Genomic DNA, 13,452 nt, shown 5'->3' with positions numbered 1-13,452 from the left:
ATAGAATCGTAGGCCTCAGACCTTGAAATGACTTCAAGAGATGATTTGCTCCAGCCCCCTGTCTCCAGGCAATTAAGGTCTTATTACGTATTTCCCCCTTTTCTTTTTACTTACAAAGCAACGAAGGCCCAAGGGGTTAAGTAACTTGTCAAAACATGCAGATATTAAGGGCTCGGAGGAATGGAGCCCCCCCTCTGAGTGGTCAGAGGAGCACCACTCCTTCTTGCTGGCTCTCTCCCTTTTATCACAGGCCAAACAAAAACACTCCCTTCCAATCTCTCTTCAGCTTTTCCTGCTTTTCCTCCCACCTAAGATTCTACTTCATTTTCTCTGATTTTTCAAGGCAAACCACTCAGGCCCAGCTCTGGGTTTATATTTCATTCTAAAGAAAACAGTTTAAAGACGTATGTCTCCCTCTCTGCAGATAATTGGCTTTTACTAGGGCACGAAAGGGCAGCATTGCCACGATTCCCTCAGGCCCACGACCTGGCCTCAGCGTGCCAGGGTCCACCTGGAGGGGCCTGCTCAGAGAGGGGACTCGTGGTATTGGGGAAGGAGTGAACTTGAGTTATGGAATAATGTCTTGGTCAAATTTTTACCCCCCCCCCCCCCCGAGCTGTGCTGCAAATCAAAGACAAATTCTGACAAGTTCAGAAACATCTACAATTCAGATGTAGTTCTTTTTCTTCCTGTTGATTTAAGGCAGCTAAGAAGTACCCTTTCTATCTAAAGGCAACAGCAAGGCTGCTTCTGCTTTCCACGCTTTCAAGCTTTAACCCCAGCTTCCCTAAACACGTACACACACACACACACACACACACACACACACACAGAGCATGTGCTCATCCTGATTTCATTGCTCATTCCTCATTGATGCGGTGAGGTAAATCTGAAATGGCGGGCAAGGCCATCTTGCAATGTTCTGTGCCCAACACTTTGCCTGGTTGGCTTCCTCCAGGTGCTACTCTGTTGGCAAAGCCAACCCAGAGCTGATTATGCTAGGAGGCTGCAGGTCCAGGTGGTGGGTCATCCGGGCCCTTGGCTCTCTCTCCTCCCTCCTGTGGTCTGCTTTTGGACATGGTCATCAAGATGAGAGAAGAGCAGGAGAAACCCAGACTGGTTAATTGTGCTTCACACAAGGGGGACATCTCTATTGTGTGAAACCAAACTGAACTCAGGAAGAAGAGCTTCAAGTACAGAAAAATTGTGATACTAAGGCACAAATATGCCCTTTTACTCATCCCCACACCGAATCCATTAGCAAGTCCTATCAGTTCCACCTCTAGAATAGCTCTTAAATCCATCCACTTTTTTTCCAGCTCCCCTGCCCCCACCTTAATCCAAGTCAGCATCATCTCCCACTTGGATGACTGGCAATAGTTTTCTAACTGGTCTCCCGGCCACCATTCTGGAACCCTTATAATTCATTCTGCACACTGTAGCAGTGTCTTTTTCATAAAGCAAATCAAGTTGCTCCTCTGCTTAAAAAGCTTTACTTGCTCTTAGAATAAAAGCTACCTCCTTAGTGTGGTGCACGTGTCCCAGATGATCCTGCCTGGCCCTGGCTTCCTCTTTCACATCTCATCCCATGTGCTCCCCATTACTCACGAGCCATGGCAGCCTCCTGTCAGGTCCTTGAACGGGCCAAGCTGGCTCCTGCTTCAGAGGCCTTTGTGCTTGCTCTTCCCTCTTGCTAGCACTCTCTTCTCTCTGCCCATTACGTGGATTTGTTTTCATCCTTCAGGTCTCAGATCCAGTGTCTCCTCATAATAGAGGCCTTCTCTGACCACTGTGTCTAAGGTAGTCCCATCTCCAGCCTCTCTCTATGAGATCATCCTGTGTGCACCCTTCAGAACATTTATCATCATCTAAAATTGTCATGTTTGCCTTTGGTTTATCACTGCTCATCAGGCTCTTTGATTATTTCCCACATCAAAAAACAAGCTTGAAAAAGGCAGGGGCAATTTTTATTTGGTTCACTGCTAAATTCCTTAGGCCTGGAGCTTATTAGGCACTCACTAAATGTCTGTTGGAAGAATCTATGAATCACTTTGACTGGACAAGTTGAAGCTCTCAAATTTTGGAGCATCCATTAAATTTTGGGTCATCCATTATGTAAGCCAAAAGGGTGCACGTGATCTATGGAGACCCTTTCTGTGTGTGAAGTTCCACAGAGTCTGGAGATGCACTTCGTCTAGTATCTGCCGGGCACCTCTGTCATCTCGCTCAGGCACCTCACCACCTCCCTCACCTGCAGACTTGATTTCCTGCTTGATAACTCTCCTTACAGGAAAAATGAATTTGTTTCTGACGCCAGGAATGAGCATGATTAATGTGTACTCCTTTCAGTTCAGGACCTCAATTTAAATCCTTTCCTGTTCAACTCCATCAGGAAAGGTTGCATTCTGGATCTGTGCTGAAACAAATTCCTACACTTGCAGAGTCAATTTTATTCCTTGTGCCTTGAGGTCTGCAAATGAACTTGCAAAAGCATCCCCAAGCAGTGCTGGGTCTGAGGCCACATGGGAGCACAGCCTATCTCGTACCATCAACCATAGGAAGGAGGGCTTGAATTTGCTCGTCATTGCCATTGCCCATGGACGTCAAAAGGATTTTTTCCCTGTCATAGCTTGCCCTTAGGTTGTGGCCTTCTTCAGCCTCCCCCTTGTAGTATGTTAGTGCACACAGCTGGTTCAGATACAAAAGTATCTGGGTCATAAACTACATGAGATTCAGGGAACATATAGGAACATAATAGAACCTTCCAGAAAGATGTGATCTCAGAGATTCAGTCCAATCTCTTAATTTGCAGCTGTGTTATATTTTAGTCTGAAGTTAGACTGCCTGGGTTTAAAATATAGGATGTGGTCTCTTGGGAAAATTAGTTAGTTTCTCTGAATCTTAGTTTCCTCATCTGCAAAATGGGAACGATAATAGTAATTACCTCACAACGTTATTGTGAGGATTAAAAGAGATAATATGTCTGACTCAGAGCGAGCTCTCAACATTTTTCGCTATTATGACATGGTTATAGAAGAGGAAACAGACAGGAAAGTCACCAAAAGTTATTCTGTTAATTGGAGGCATGTCCGTTAGAATATTAGTTCCATTCTGTCAGAAATAGCCTGTCTTGTTATTTTTTACCTCCATTTCTACATCTGAAAAATGGACATAACAGTACTCCCCACCTCAACAGATTGTTCTAATATTTAAAGTACTCAATAAATATGAGCCACTTAGAATGTTACTTAACACAAATAAATCACTCAAAATGTTATTACATCACTTTTGTTATTTATTTATTTATTTATTTTGAGGAAGATTAGCCCTGAGCTAACATCTACCACCAATCCTCCTCTTTTTTGCTGAGGAAGATTGGCCCTGAGCTAACATCCGTGCCCATCTTCCTCTACTTTATATGTGGGATGCCTGCCACAGCATGGCTTGCCAAGCGGTGCCATGTCTGCATGGGATCTGAACCAGCGAACCCCGGGCTGCAGAAGCGGAATGTGCAAACTTAACCGCTGTTCCACCAGGCTGGCCCGTGTTATCTTTTCATTATTTTAAGTTTTCCAGAACTTAGCGCAGGGCTTAGAATCTGGTAGACACTTGATAAATTTGTAATGAATGAATAAAAGAACCAGAAGGAGAAGCCAGGTCTTCTGACTCCCAGTTCTCTGGTCTTTCCTCCAGATCATGCGGCCTCGAGCCTCCCAGAATGGTACTTCACCCCGGCTTAAATTAGCTTAACTCAGGTTTAAAACATGAATTAGCCACCTTAGACCTCCCAGGCATTTCCCTGCTCCCACTCTCTAGCTCAAATCAAACTTCTGCCTTTGAGATGTACTGCTGTCAGCTTCTGGTGGAAAACTAAATCAGTGGCCGTCCCCCTTACCAAGTGCCGGCGACCCTCTGGCTTCTTCTCGGAAGTCTCATTTGCTCTCTATTCTCTTTTGTGCATTTGGTCAGAGGTTCTGGTTGACTCTGATCTATAACGATTAAAACTCTTGTCCCCTTTTTGTCTTTTTTATTTTTTGCCTCCCTCTGGCAGATCCCATACTGGCACGCTCTGTGTTGTCTCTCCCTTAGGTCTTGCTAGAGGGAGGGTATCACTCTGTCTAGGCTATTCCAGCTACCTCTGACCAAGATACTCTCCTGAGCCCGTGCTGTCTCCTCTGTGTGTTCTCATTTCTCTAATTGTGTACCCAATAACGTCACAATTTCACGCTGGGCATCACTCTCTTGACCCAAGCCCTTCTCCCCCAAGCCTAAATATCACTTTCCTCCCAAATTCACAATATACCATGTGCACAGAAAAAGGCAGTTCCCATCTGGCTCTGAAGTTTTCAGAGATTTTCATTTAAAATATTTAAATTACTTAAAATCCCATAATTCACAGTTACTTTGGGTATGGGGAGAATTTTTCTGTTTGGCTCTTTCAGTCTTTCTTATCTTCTACTCTCACTATTCAAAGTGTGCTCAGAGGACCAGCAACCATGACATCATCTGGGAGCTTCTTAGAATCACTCCAGACCTGCTGAATTGGAACCTGCTTTCTAACAAGACCTCTGTTGAGTCATATGCTTATTAACCTTTCCAAGTGCTGCTCCACCCTCAAACTTTAATGTGAAGGACAGTCCCTGGGGTTCTTGTTAAAATGCAGACAACTGGGTTCTGCACCCAGAGTTGACTCAGTAGTTCTGAGAGGTCACCCTGAAACTAGGCTTTCATCACATACGCTTCAGGTGGCTCTGATCCCGCTGAGGACCACACTTTGAGAAACACAGCACCAGTCTGAAAGCATGCCGTGTCTCATGCCCAACTTTTAGGATGGCGGGAGCAAAAGATAGGCATGCAATAAATCTTTACTACACTGAAATCAGTTTCTCTTGTTTATCCTTCCTTTTTTTTTGACTAAAAACGGGGCTCTAAAGGGGGCCATTTTAGTACTGTGGCTGCTAGTTGAGTATATTAATCCTGTATATTTCAATTAATGAGCTAAATTACTGGGGCTTCCCTGAGATCTTTATTAAACACCCATATTTGTATGGGTTCAGCGTTTTGCTGCGTTCTCCTGTTTTCTGCAAGACAGATAATATCAAATAATCTGACCAACTCCTTATCTTTTTTTCTTGAAAGACTACCACAAAGCCTAAGAGTGTGAAGGCATTTCTACTTCCAGATTCCTGGGTGTGGCAGACGATTCCACGAGGCTTTCCTCCTCCCTCCTCCTTCCCCGTGATTGTGATCGCTGCATCCTGATATTCTCACCTTTGTGTAACTCCCTCCCTTTGAGTGTGGGTGAGACCAGCAACTTCCTTCTAACCAATAGACTACAGCAAAAGTGATGGGATGCCCCTTTTTGTAATCACAAAGCACATAATGAGATTGTGTTATGTTACAACCTATAAGACTATAAGACTGTCTTGATAACAGACTCTAAATGCTCTCCTTACTGACTTGATGAGTAAGTGGTTATGTTGAGAAAGCCCATGAGCAAGGAGCTCTGAGTGGCCGTTAGGAACTACTGCTGACAGCCAGCACTGCCCTCAGCTGTGAGGAACAGAATGCTGCCCAAACCATGTGAGCAGGGAAGCAAATTCTTCCTCCACCGAGCTTCCAGGTGAGAACACAGCCCTGGCCAACACCTTGACCACAATCATGTAGGATCCTAAATGCAGGACCCAGCTGAGTCACACTCAGACTCCCGGCCCACAGAAATGGTGATACGGTAAAAGTGTCTTGTTTAAGCTTATAAATTTGGGGTAGTTGGTTACATAGCCACAGACAACTAATACTCTGGTAATGGCCACTCAGTTGACCTGCAAGGAGACAGCTCAATCAGCTGGGTTAGAAGATGGCAACCAGTGGGCATGAGGCTGCCAAGATTCATGGGAACCATAGATAGTTTGTCATTTCCATAGCAGTTCAGATGAGATGAATGAGATTGGAGTGGTCTGTAAAGAGACGACGGTTCCCTTAAAATCCTCGGTGACTGCACTTCCAGACTGCCTCAGTTTCTCCATCTCTAACAGTAATCAAAGCTGAGGTTTCCACTTGGGTTAATGAAACCACAGTGACAAGGGATGCATGACAACATTTAGTTAATACTCATAACCTGTTTAGAGACTGGGATGAAAACTGCTATATAAGTGAAAAGTGTTTTTTTTTCAATTAATTTTTTCGAGTGGCACACATCATTTCTCTAAGCCTGTCAGATGTGTTAGCTTTCTAAATTCTGCTGATTCAGGCTTTCCTGAAGAACTAAACAAAAGGAAAAACAGAGATGTAAATGCATTTCCCATCTACCAAATAAAGAGTTTAGAGCAAAGAGGTTATCTTTCTTAACCCTGCGAAGACCGCACAGGATGCAATCTCCCCCTGGCTGGGAACGCCAGACCCTTGGACATATCTATGTGTATGAGAGAAATCTTGATCAATAATTCATTCTGAAAGGTTTCCTCTTTCTTGGTACTCCCCTTGCACATCCTTTCGAGCACACTCCAGTCACTGTGGTATGTATATTTAATTGGTTCCGAGACAAGACTTGTTCACCTTGAAAGCAAGTGGCTTTCAGAAGTGAAGGTCAGAGGATGGGAACAGAGAGAAACCCGTCTTCAGCTCTGCCTAAATTTGCCCGAATGAAAGGATGGATGCTGCATGTGGCTCCTCTCTTGGTAAGGCTTTGGAGCTGTGACCTGGCTTGACAAAAAATAAATTTAGAATCTGCTTTTCAAGTGGAAAGGTTAAGTGGCTGCATAATGCCAGGCAAAAAGCTTTGTAATGGGTATTTTAGGCAGGAACGTCCTTGCTCCTCTCCAATCTTTTGTCACCATCTCCCAGTGGATGACGAAGAGTGTCTGAGTGGGTCCCCGCCTCCTCCCTACAACTCCACAAAATGTTTTGCAGTGAGGAGAGGAGACAGCTTGAAAATTCAAGCTTTCCACACATAGTTTGATAGCTCCTGTAGTTACCTTTGGACTTCGGGGTGACATTTTATATTATGGGTAAAATTTTAATGACACACAGACACAAAGAGGGAAATAGGCGGGTAGATTTGGGGAAGGAGATGTTGGGGAGAGTGAGCAACTGACAATTCCTCCACATACTCACCTGCCTGAGAAATGTCTTCCGGTGGCAACTATCACCCACTTCTAGCCCAAACTCTGACTGTTCCCCATCCCAGCAGGCAAAGGGAACTCTGTACAACTGCAAATGCACTCAGAACTGCCATTCCTCACGTTCAGACTCAGAGTTTCAATTGAAACAAAGCAAATATAAAGGCTGTAAAAAACACTCCCCCTTCCCAGGTCCCGGGCAAATTTCTGCCCGTGTCACTGCTGGAGTCCTTCAAGGCTTTGGTCACATCTGAGCCCTCTACATGGCAAGGCTTTTGTAAGGTTGTGTATGGGGTGACAGAGGAGTGGATGGCAGAGAAAGGGAGAGAGCCTCACCGCGTAAGACTGTCCTGTGCAAACTGTGGTCTGTCAATAGTTAAATTTTGCTCACAGACTGACACATCTCAGAGAAGAAGGAATGGCAAGATGCCGTCGAATCTCTCTCTCATCATTTTTCAGAACGGAAAACCGAGTCTCATTTTCCCACCTGAAATTTTTTCCCTCTATAATTTAAGACTTTGCACCATGAGAAGTTTACTGGTTTTCTCAAAGATTAATCAACAAGCAGATGTTTATTGAGCATGAACTGCGTATTCCGAGTTGTGTGAGGTGTTTGATAGAAGAAAAGCATGTGGTATGGGGCACGCCCTGGAATCCAGTTCCCACAACAACACTCACACGAGGTAAATCAGGACAGCATGGTTATTTTCAAGACCCAAGGAAGGGAAGAGTAAGGGAGCTGGCATAGTTAGGGAAGACATCCAAGGGTTAATCCCAAACCTACTCCCTGGAGTCCAGCTGCAGCCTTACTGGGATAATTCTTTTTCTTTCTTTTCCCTCCGCACTTTGTCTTTGCTGCTTTTGTTCTCTGCTTCCAAACACACTTTCACTCTTAGTTGTTAATAATTTTAGGCAAGCCACTTCCACTCTCTGGGCAGCTTTTCTCATCTGTAAAAACAAGCGGATTAACTCATCTTTTAACTCTCAACAGGCTGCAAGTCTCAAAAAGCAGAACCAGCTCAAAAAAAGTGAGCAACCAGAATAAGTCTAGAAAGGATACTTCTCTTGAACACTGATTGAATCCCCTCCTCCGCCTCCCACCCGACCCTCTCCTCTCTGCCCTCTTTCTCCCGCTCTCCCTCTCTGGGTAGTAAGCGCCAGTCACTTAAAAGCTTGGCTGGGCTTTGCAAGGAGGGGAGAGATGTGGTGGGTCTATGTGGGTCTAGAACTCAAGATTAAGAATCTCAAAGTCTCTGTCTGAAATTGTCTCTGTCACTAACTAGCTGTGTGACCCTGGGCACATCACTTAATGTCTTCCTCTGCATTTTGTTCCTTAGAGAATCCAGATGACCCTGAGTTCTCCAGCCTTCAGAGGTTCTCCATCCTTCCCTTTATTATTCAGAATCAGCTCCAACCCCCTTTTCCATCTAACCATAGAAAGTCAAGCCTTCTTCCAGGGTCCCACGGTTTGGAAGGGAGGTTTGTCTGAGGACTGTTTACACATTCCACAAATCCTTCCTGCTTGAACCTCATCATCTTCATGTCTATTTTGCTCTGGATCTTTGCTACGTTGTTTCTTCTCACCATCTTGTAACTGGTTTGTTTTTCCAGATTGCTCTCTCTCAGGCTGACATGTTGAACAAAACTAAGGTTTGAGGGTAACAGAAGGAAATTATAACTGAGAATAGAAATTTTTAAAAGAGTATACTAAGCAATTTGGCTTCTATTATTTATAGCACAGGACTTTCATCTTGGCACTCTCTCTCTCTGTCTCATCTCCCATCATGTTATGGGGTCCAGACACCTGCCTACCACACAAATGGCTTTGTTCATATTCTACACTGAGATCCAGGCTACTGAGATTTCTCTGAGGTTTCAGGGGGAAACTAACAAGAAATCAGTGTCCCCATCAGCACCCCCCCCCCAGAAACATAACCATAATTTCCAGAAATACAAATTTACCCACAATGAAGGCAGAGCTTGACATTTTGTGGGACAGATTAAGTATTTTTGGTCCCAATTTTCTCCATCGGCTTCTTCTGTATATAACAAAGTGTCCACTTCCTATTAACAAGGAGCTCTCAGCCCCCAAATATGGATATGCAAATATTTAATTTTTGTCTAATATGAATAATTTCTTACAGTCTTGAAATATTAATTTCTTCTGCTTCTGGCCATCCATGAGTCAGAAATATTGGGGTCCCTTCACAGAATATCCCCTCAGTTCGTGGCTGTACATCATCATCAAAGTTTCTTTCCAACTCTGACAGCCTATAAGCTCTTGGTTTCTGTGAGGTTCTGCACAGGAAGAGCCTCTCCTTTACTATGTTCTCCGTGAGCTTCTTTTCGGTGAGCTTCTTTTCTTAGCGCATTTAGAGAAGTGACAGACGATGTTTACTCATGAATCACTACTGGTTACTGTGCCCAAGATCAGACTGAATGAGATGCAAACACCCAGGTTGTCACCAGTGACCATCCATTCATGGTCATGGTGGTGGGGTGGTCGTATAGAGGCCTTGGGTGCCTTCTTCCCCATCACTTGCCTCCTCTCATTTTCTTTACATCTTTGCCTATTCTGGGAGCAGTCAATCTTAGCCTGTATTTGCAGCCCCAGCAGGGAGCCCATTTCCATCGAAGAGCGGACTCCTTTAATAAATCTAGCTCATTTGTGCAGGAGTAGTGCAGCCATTGATTAGAGGGCTGATTGGAACTGTGACTTTCCTTAGGAAGAAAATTAAGAAAACAGATTAAAGGCAAATGATGGGCAGCTTTGTCTTCTTGGGAAGGGGGTGGGGGGTGATTCTCCTTCTATTCTGTGTCTCACCTGTGCTGATGCAAGGTTTGAAATATTCTGCAAGATGAATTAACTCCTTCAGGTCACCATGCTGCCATCCTATAAGCAGAGCATCACAGAATCTTAGAGCCAAAATGGACCTTGATGGTCGCTTGGCTCAAGACCTTTACTTTATGGATGAGGAGATGGACTCCAAGGGGAAACTGACATGACTGAGGTCATGCAAGTCTCTTGCCTGCTCTTCCTCCAGGCTACAGCAAATATGTGCTACATGCACTGTCCATGATGCAAAAAAATCTTTAACATAAAATCAGACAGGGTCTAAAGGAGAAATTTAAAATGGCGACTCCTCTAGATGGTGCAGTGCTCCTCTTGAAAACGGCCACTCCCATCTGGGTTACAGCACTAGAGAACGGACAGAGAAAAGAAAGTGAGTGGCATTTGGTAAGGGGGCTCCTCCCGAGCTGTGGGGGACACTCTCAACTCGGTTACGCCCTTTCTTCCTTCCTGAAACTTTCCCCTTGCACTCTTTATTCCACCATCTCCGTGGTCCTCATTCGCCCACCCACTTGTTCGTGCTCTCTTTTGCCACACGTTCTGGGAGCGTCTTTTATATTTCAAAGCATTTTGTAGAAACTTGGGAGCTTCTAGAGTTGCCCTGCAGTCGTCATTTGTTTATGCCAGATCTAACTATAAGGTAATGAGATAAATGAAAAAGAAATGTTAGGTGTCTAGTCATGTTCCTTCGTAAGCTTTTAGAGGAAAAGGGGTACGTGCATTCTCTGAATCTAACAGAATTTGGTACTTCTAGGTACTCAAAGAACATTTGTTGAGTGGCTGAGTGAGTGAATGAATTGTATAGATATGAGTTTGGCCCTTTAAAGTTGTCTCCTTGGGAGCTCTACAATGTTAGTATTCTTTGCCATCTAGACTTTATGACCTAGAGAATACTTTCACATATATCATCTTTTGATCTCCATAAAAATCCTATGAAGGAATTGCTGTCATTCCCATTTTACAGATGAGAAAACTGAGACTGAAAGAGGTCATGGACTTGCCTAAAGTCACAGGACTGGTAAGCATCTGAGGAGAGAATCAACGCAGATCTTCTGACAAAGAATCTTGAGCCCTTCTTACTACACCACCCTGCCTCCCCATACCCAGAACTACTGTCTCTGGCTTGTTTTCTGACTTTTTTCTCCAGAACTTTGAAAGACTTTTGGCTGTTACCAAAAATCAAATCAATTCACACCCAGAAAATTAAGATTTGCTACTGTCAAAGTTATACTGAATTTCCTAGAGCTCCTAATATCATTCTCCGGGATGAGCTAGTTCTAAAAAAAGAGTCTTTTGAATAATGGCAGCTCTAATGTTATAAAAATGTAACTTCCCAACCATGTGTGTAATTTTTCATAGATATGAGCATATAAGAGATTGTAATGTGTGTGTTTGTCTGTGTGTGTGTGTGTGTGTGTTTCTCTTTGATTAGATTGCGAACTCTCAGAAGCACAGAATAAGGACCTAGATAATGTACCATATTTCAATCTTTATTTTCTATTAACTCATTTAATCCTCACATCACTGCAAATAAGTTAACTGAGACTCAGGAAGGCTATGAGAGAACCCACATCTCCCAACTGACTCCAGGTCCACAGCTCTTTCCTCCGTGATGTACCTCGTGTGTAGCAGTCCTGTCTTTATTTCCGCCGGAGGGGCGGTGGGTAGAGGAGGAAGGAAGAGACTTTACATACACCTCCCTGCTTGTATGGGATGCGTACAGTGCCCCCCAGTTTGGTCAGGATGCCTGAGTTCTATTTGCCTTCTGCTAATTATGCCAGGGCTGGCGCCGAGCCTGCGTGTTAGTCCAAGAGAGGAGTGAGAGGGAACAAGTTATCCTGATTCTGTTTATATTGGATAAAAGCTCCGATGCTTGAGAGTAATCTGTATCTCAGCTCTATTTACTTTGTAAATAGAATAAAAGCTTTATTGCTTGTGCACAGGAGAGATGGGAACTGGGTGGGGGAGGGCGGGGGATGGGGAAGTAGAGAGTGGAGGATGATTTTGGTGTGGTACAGGCCAAAAGGTGCTGGACCATGAGCCTTGAATTCTTGCCTTGCTTCTCTTGCTATTTGTGTGTGATCTTGGGCAAACCACTTTGCCTCTCTGGGCTACAGTTTCACTGTCTGTAAAATTTTGGACTAGAACCAGGGCTCCCATATTGGCAGCCAGCTGGCAGAATTTGGTCTAAGGACGTTTTTTAAAGCAAAATGTTTTTAAAAAACAGTTTTAGGCTGTTCTCATATTCCACAATTCACAGGCCTCCCTACACCTTGCTGGATCTATACATAGCTGTTATTTGCCCATTTATTAGGCATTTGAGAGAGAGGCAGTTGGACGAGTTACTTTAGAAGGGCCCTCACGTTATTTGATTCTGTTGATATACTAAGCTTGTTTATAATAGAATCTTGATGGAAGTTAACATAAGAAGTAGCAGGATCCTGGCTAAGTGTCTGGGCTCCAGGGTCAGGCTGCCGGGGTTAGAATCCTTTCTCTGCCTCTTACATGCACGTTGTTAATCTCTTCCATTGCCTCAGTTTCCTCACCTGCATAATGTACATACTCCTGTGAGGGTTAAATGAATCAGCTTCTCTAAGGAGCTCAGAATACCACCAGGTATTTTTCAATGGTCCTTGGTAGTTAGCTGTCACTGTGATTATTGTTAGGCCTTTTATGAATATTTATGCAATCTTGTCTTGAGTAGCAAATAATCTTAAAATGTTTGGCTAAAATTTCCCACATAAGAACGGGCACCTGACCTTAGGAAATGTATCCATTTTAAAACACTAGAGCCAGACAGAGATGACCATTTCAGAAAGACCCTCTAAAGTAGTCATGCAAATAAATATGAAAGCATTGTTTTCCATAATTCTTTTTATCTACAAATTTTCACTTACCAATGTCTCCTTCAGTCACTGAGATGCTGGGAGAGGCTGAGTGTGTGGAGCCCTCCTAGGCCTGCTGGCTGACTTGATGAGTGCCAATTTCTTATTTCTGTTAAGGCTGGAGACTCCATCTCTCCTGGGCCCTGGGTGTTGGTTTTGTCTTTGTAGCTGGCCTGGCCTGGTGTGAGTGGCTCTGAGGACACTGGGGTCACTCTCATTGAAGCAGTAGGTAGGGGAAGAATTCTTAAAGAGAAAACTCGTCAAAAATAGCAAGCAGCTCCCCATCCATTTTTCCTGTGGCATGAATTAGAGGTAGATAAGATTAGGAAAGGAAGGCGAAAATGACACGTGTGGGCTCTCTCTGCATGTCATTGCGTCCCTCTCCGGGCTTCAATAATAAGCATGTTTATTCCAGTACTTTGCTGATCATGCTCATCAGTTCTGAACTTCAAACTCCTACCAGCCATATTTATAACCCTGTTAATATGACAAGACACAGTAATGTGTGCAGAGTTAGAGGACTGAGCGACAGTTCGGCCAATGCGAGGGAAACACTCGTCTTTTCTGAAAGCAGAAAAGGAGCAAGCAGGTGGGCGTG

The 13,452-nt window shown here is 44.0% G+C and overlaps 1 long non-coding RNA gene across 1 annotated transcript; it reads right to left on the bottom strand.

Annotated features, from left to right (window-relative positions):
- Positions 1–7,806: 7,806 nt before the first annotated feature.
- Positions 7,807–13,043, bottom strand: LOC138924364 (uncharacterized). Its single transcript, XR_011439412.1, has 2 exons — positions 12,867–13,043; positions 7,807–10,317 (listed from the first exon to the last, which is right to left on the bottom strand). It is a non-coding gene; the product is annotated as an uncharacterized lncRNA (long non-coding RNA).
- Between the last annotated feature and the right edge of the window lie 409 nt (positions 13,044–13,452).

Source organism: Equus caballus, chromosome 5, assembly GCF_041296265.1.
Source record: "Equus caballus isolate H_3958 breed thoroughbred chromosome 5, TB-T2T, whole genome shotgun sequence".
Classification (NCBI taxonomy): domain Eukaryota; kingdom Metazoa; phylum Chordata; class Mammalia; order Perissodactyla; family Equidae; genus Equus; species Equus caballus.
The sequence above is the reverse complement of the archived record's forward strand: the minus strand, read 5'-3'. Positions and strand labels throughout refer to the sequence as shown.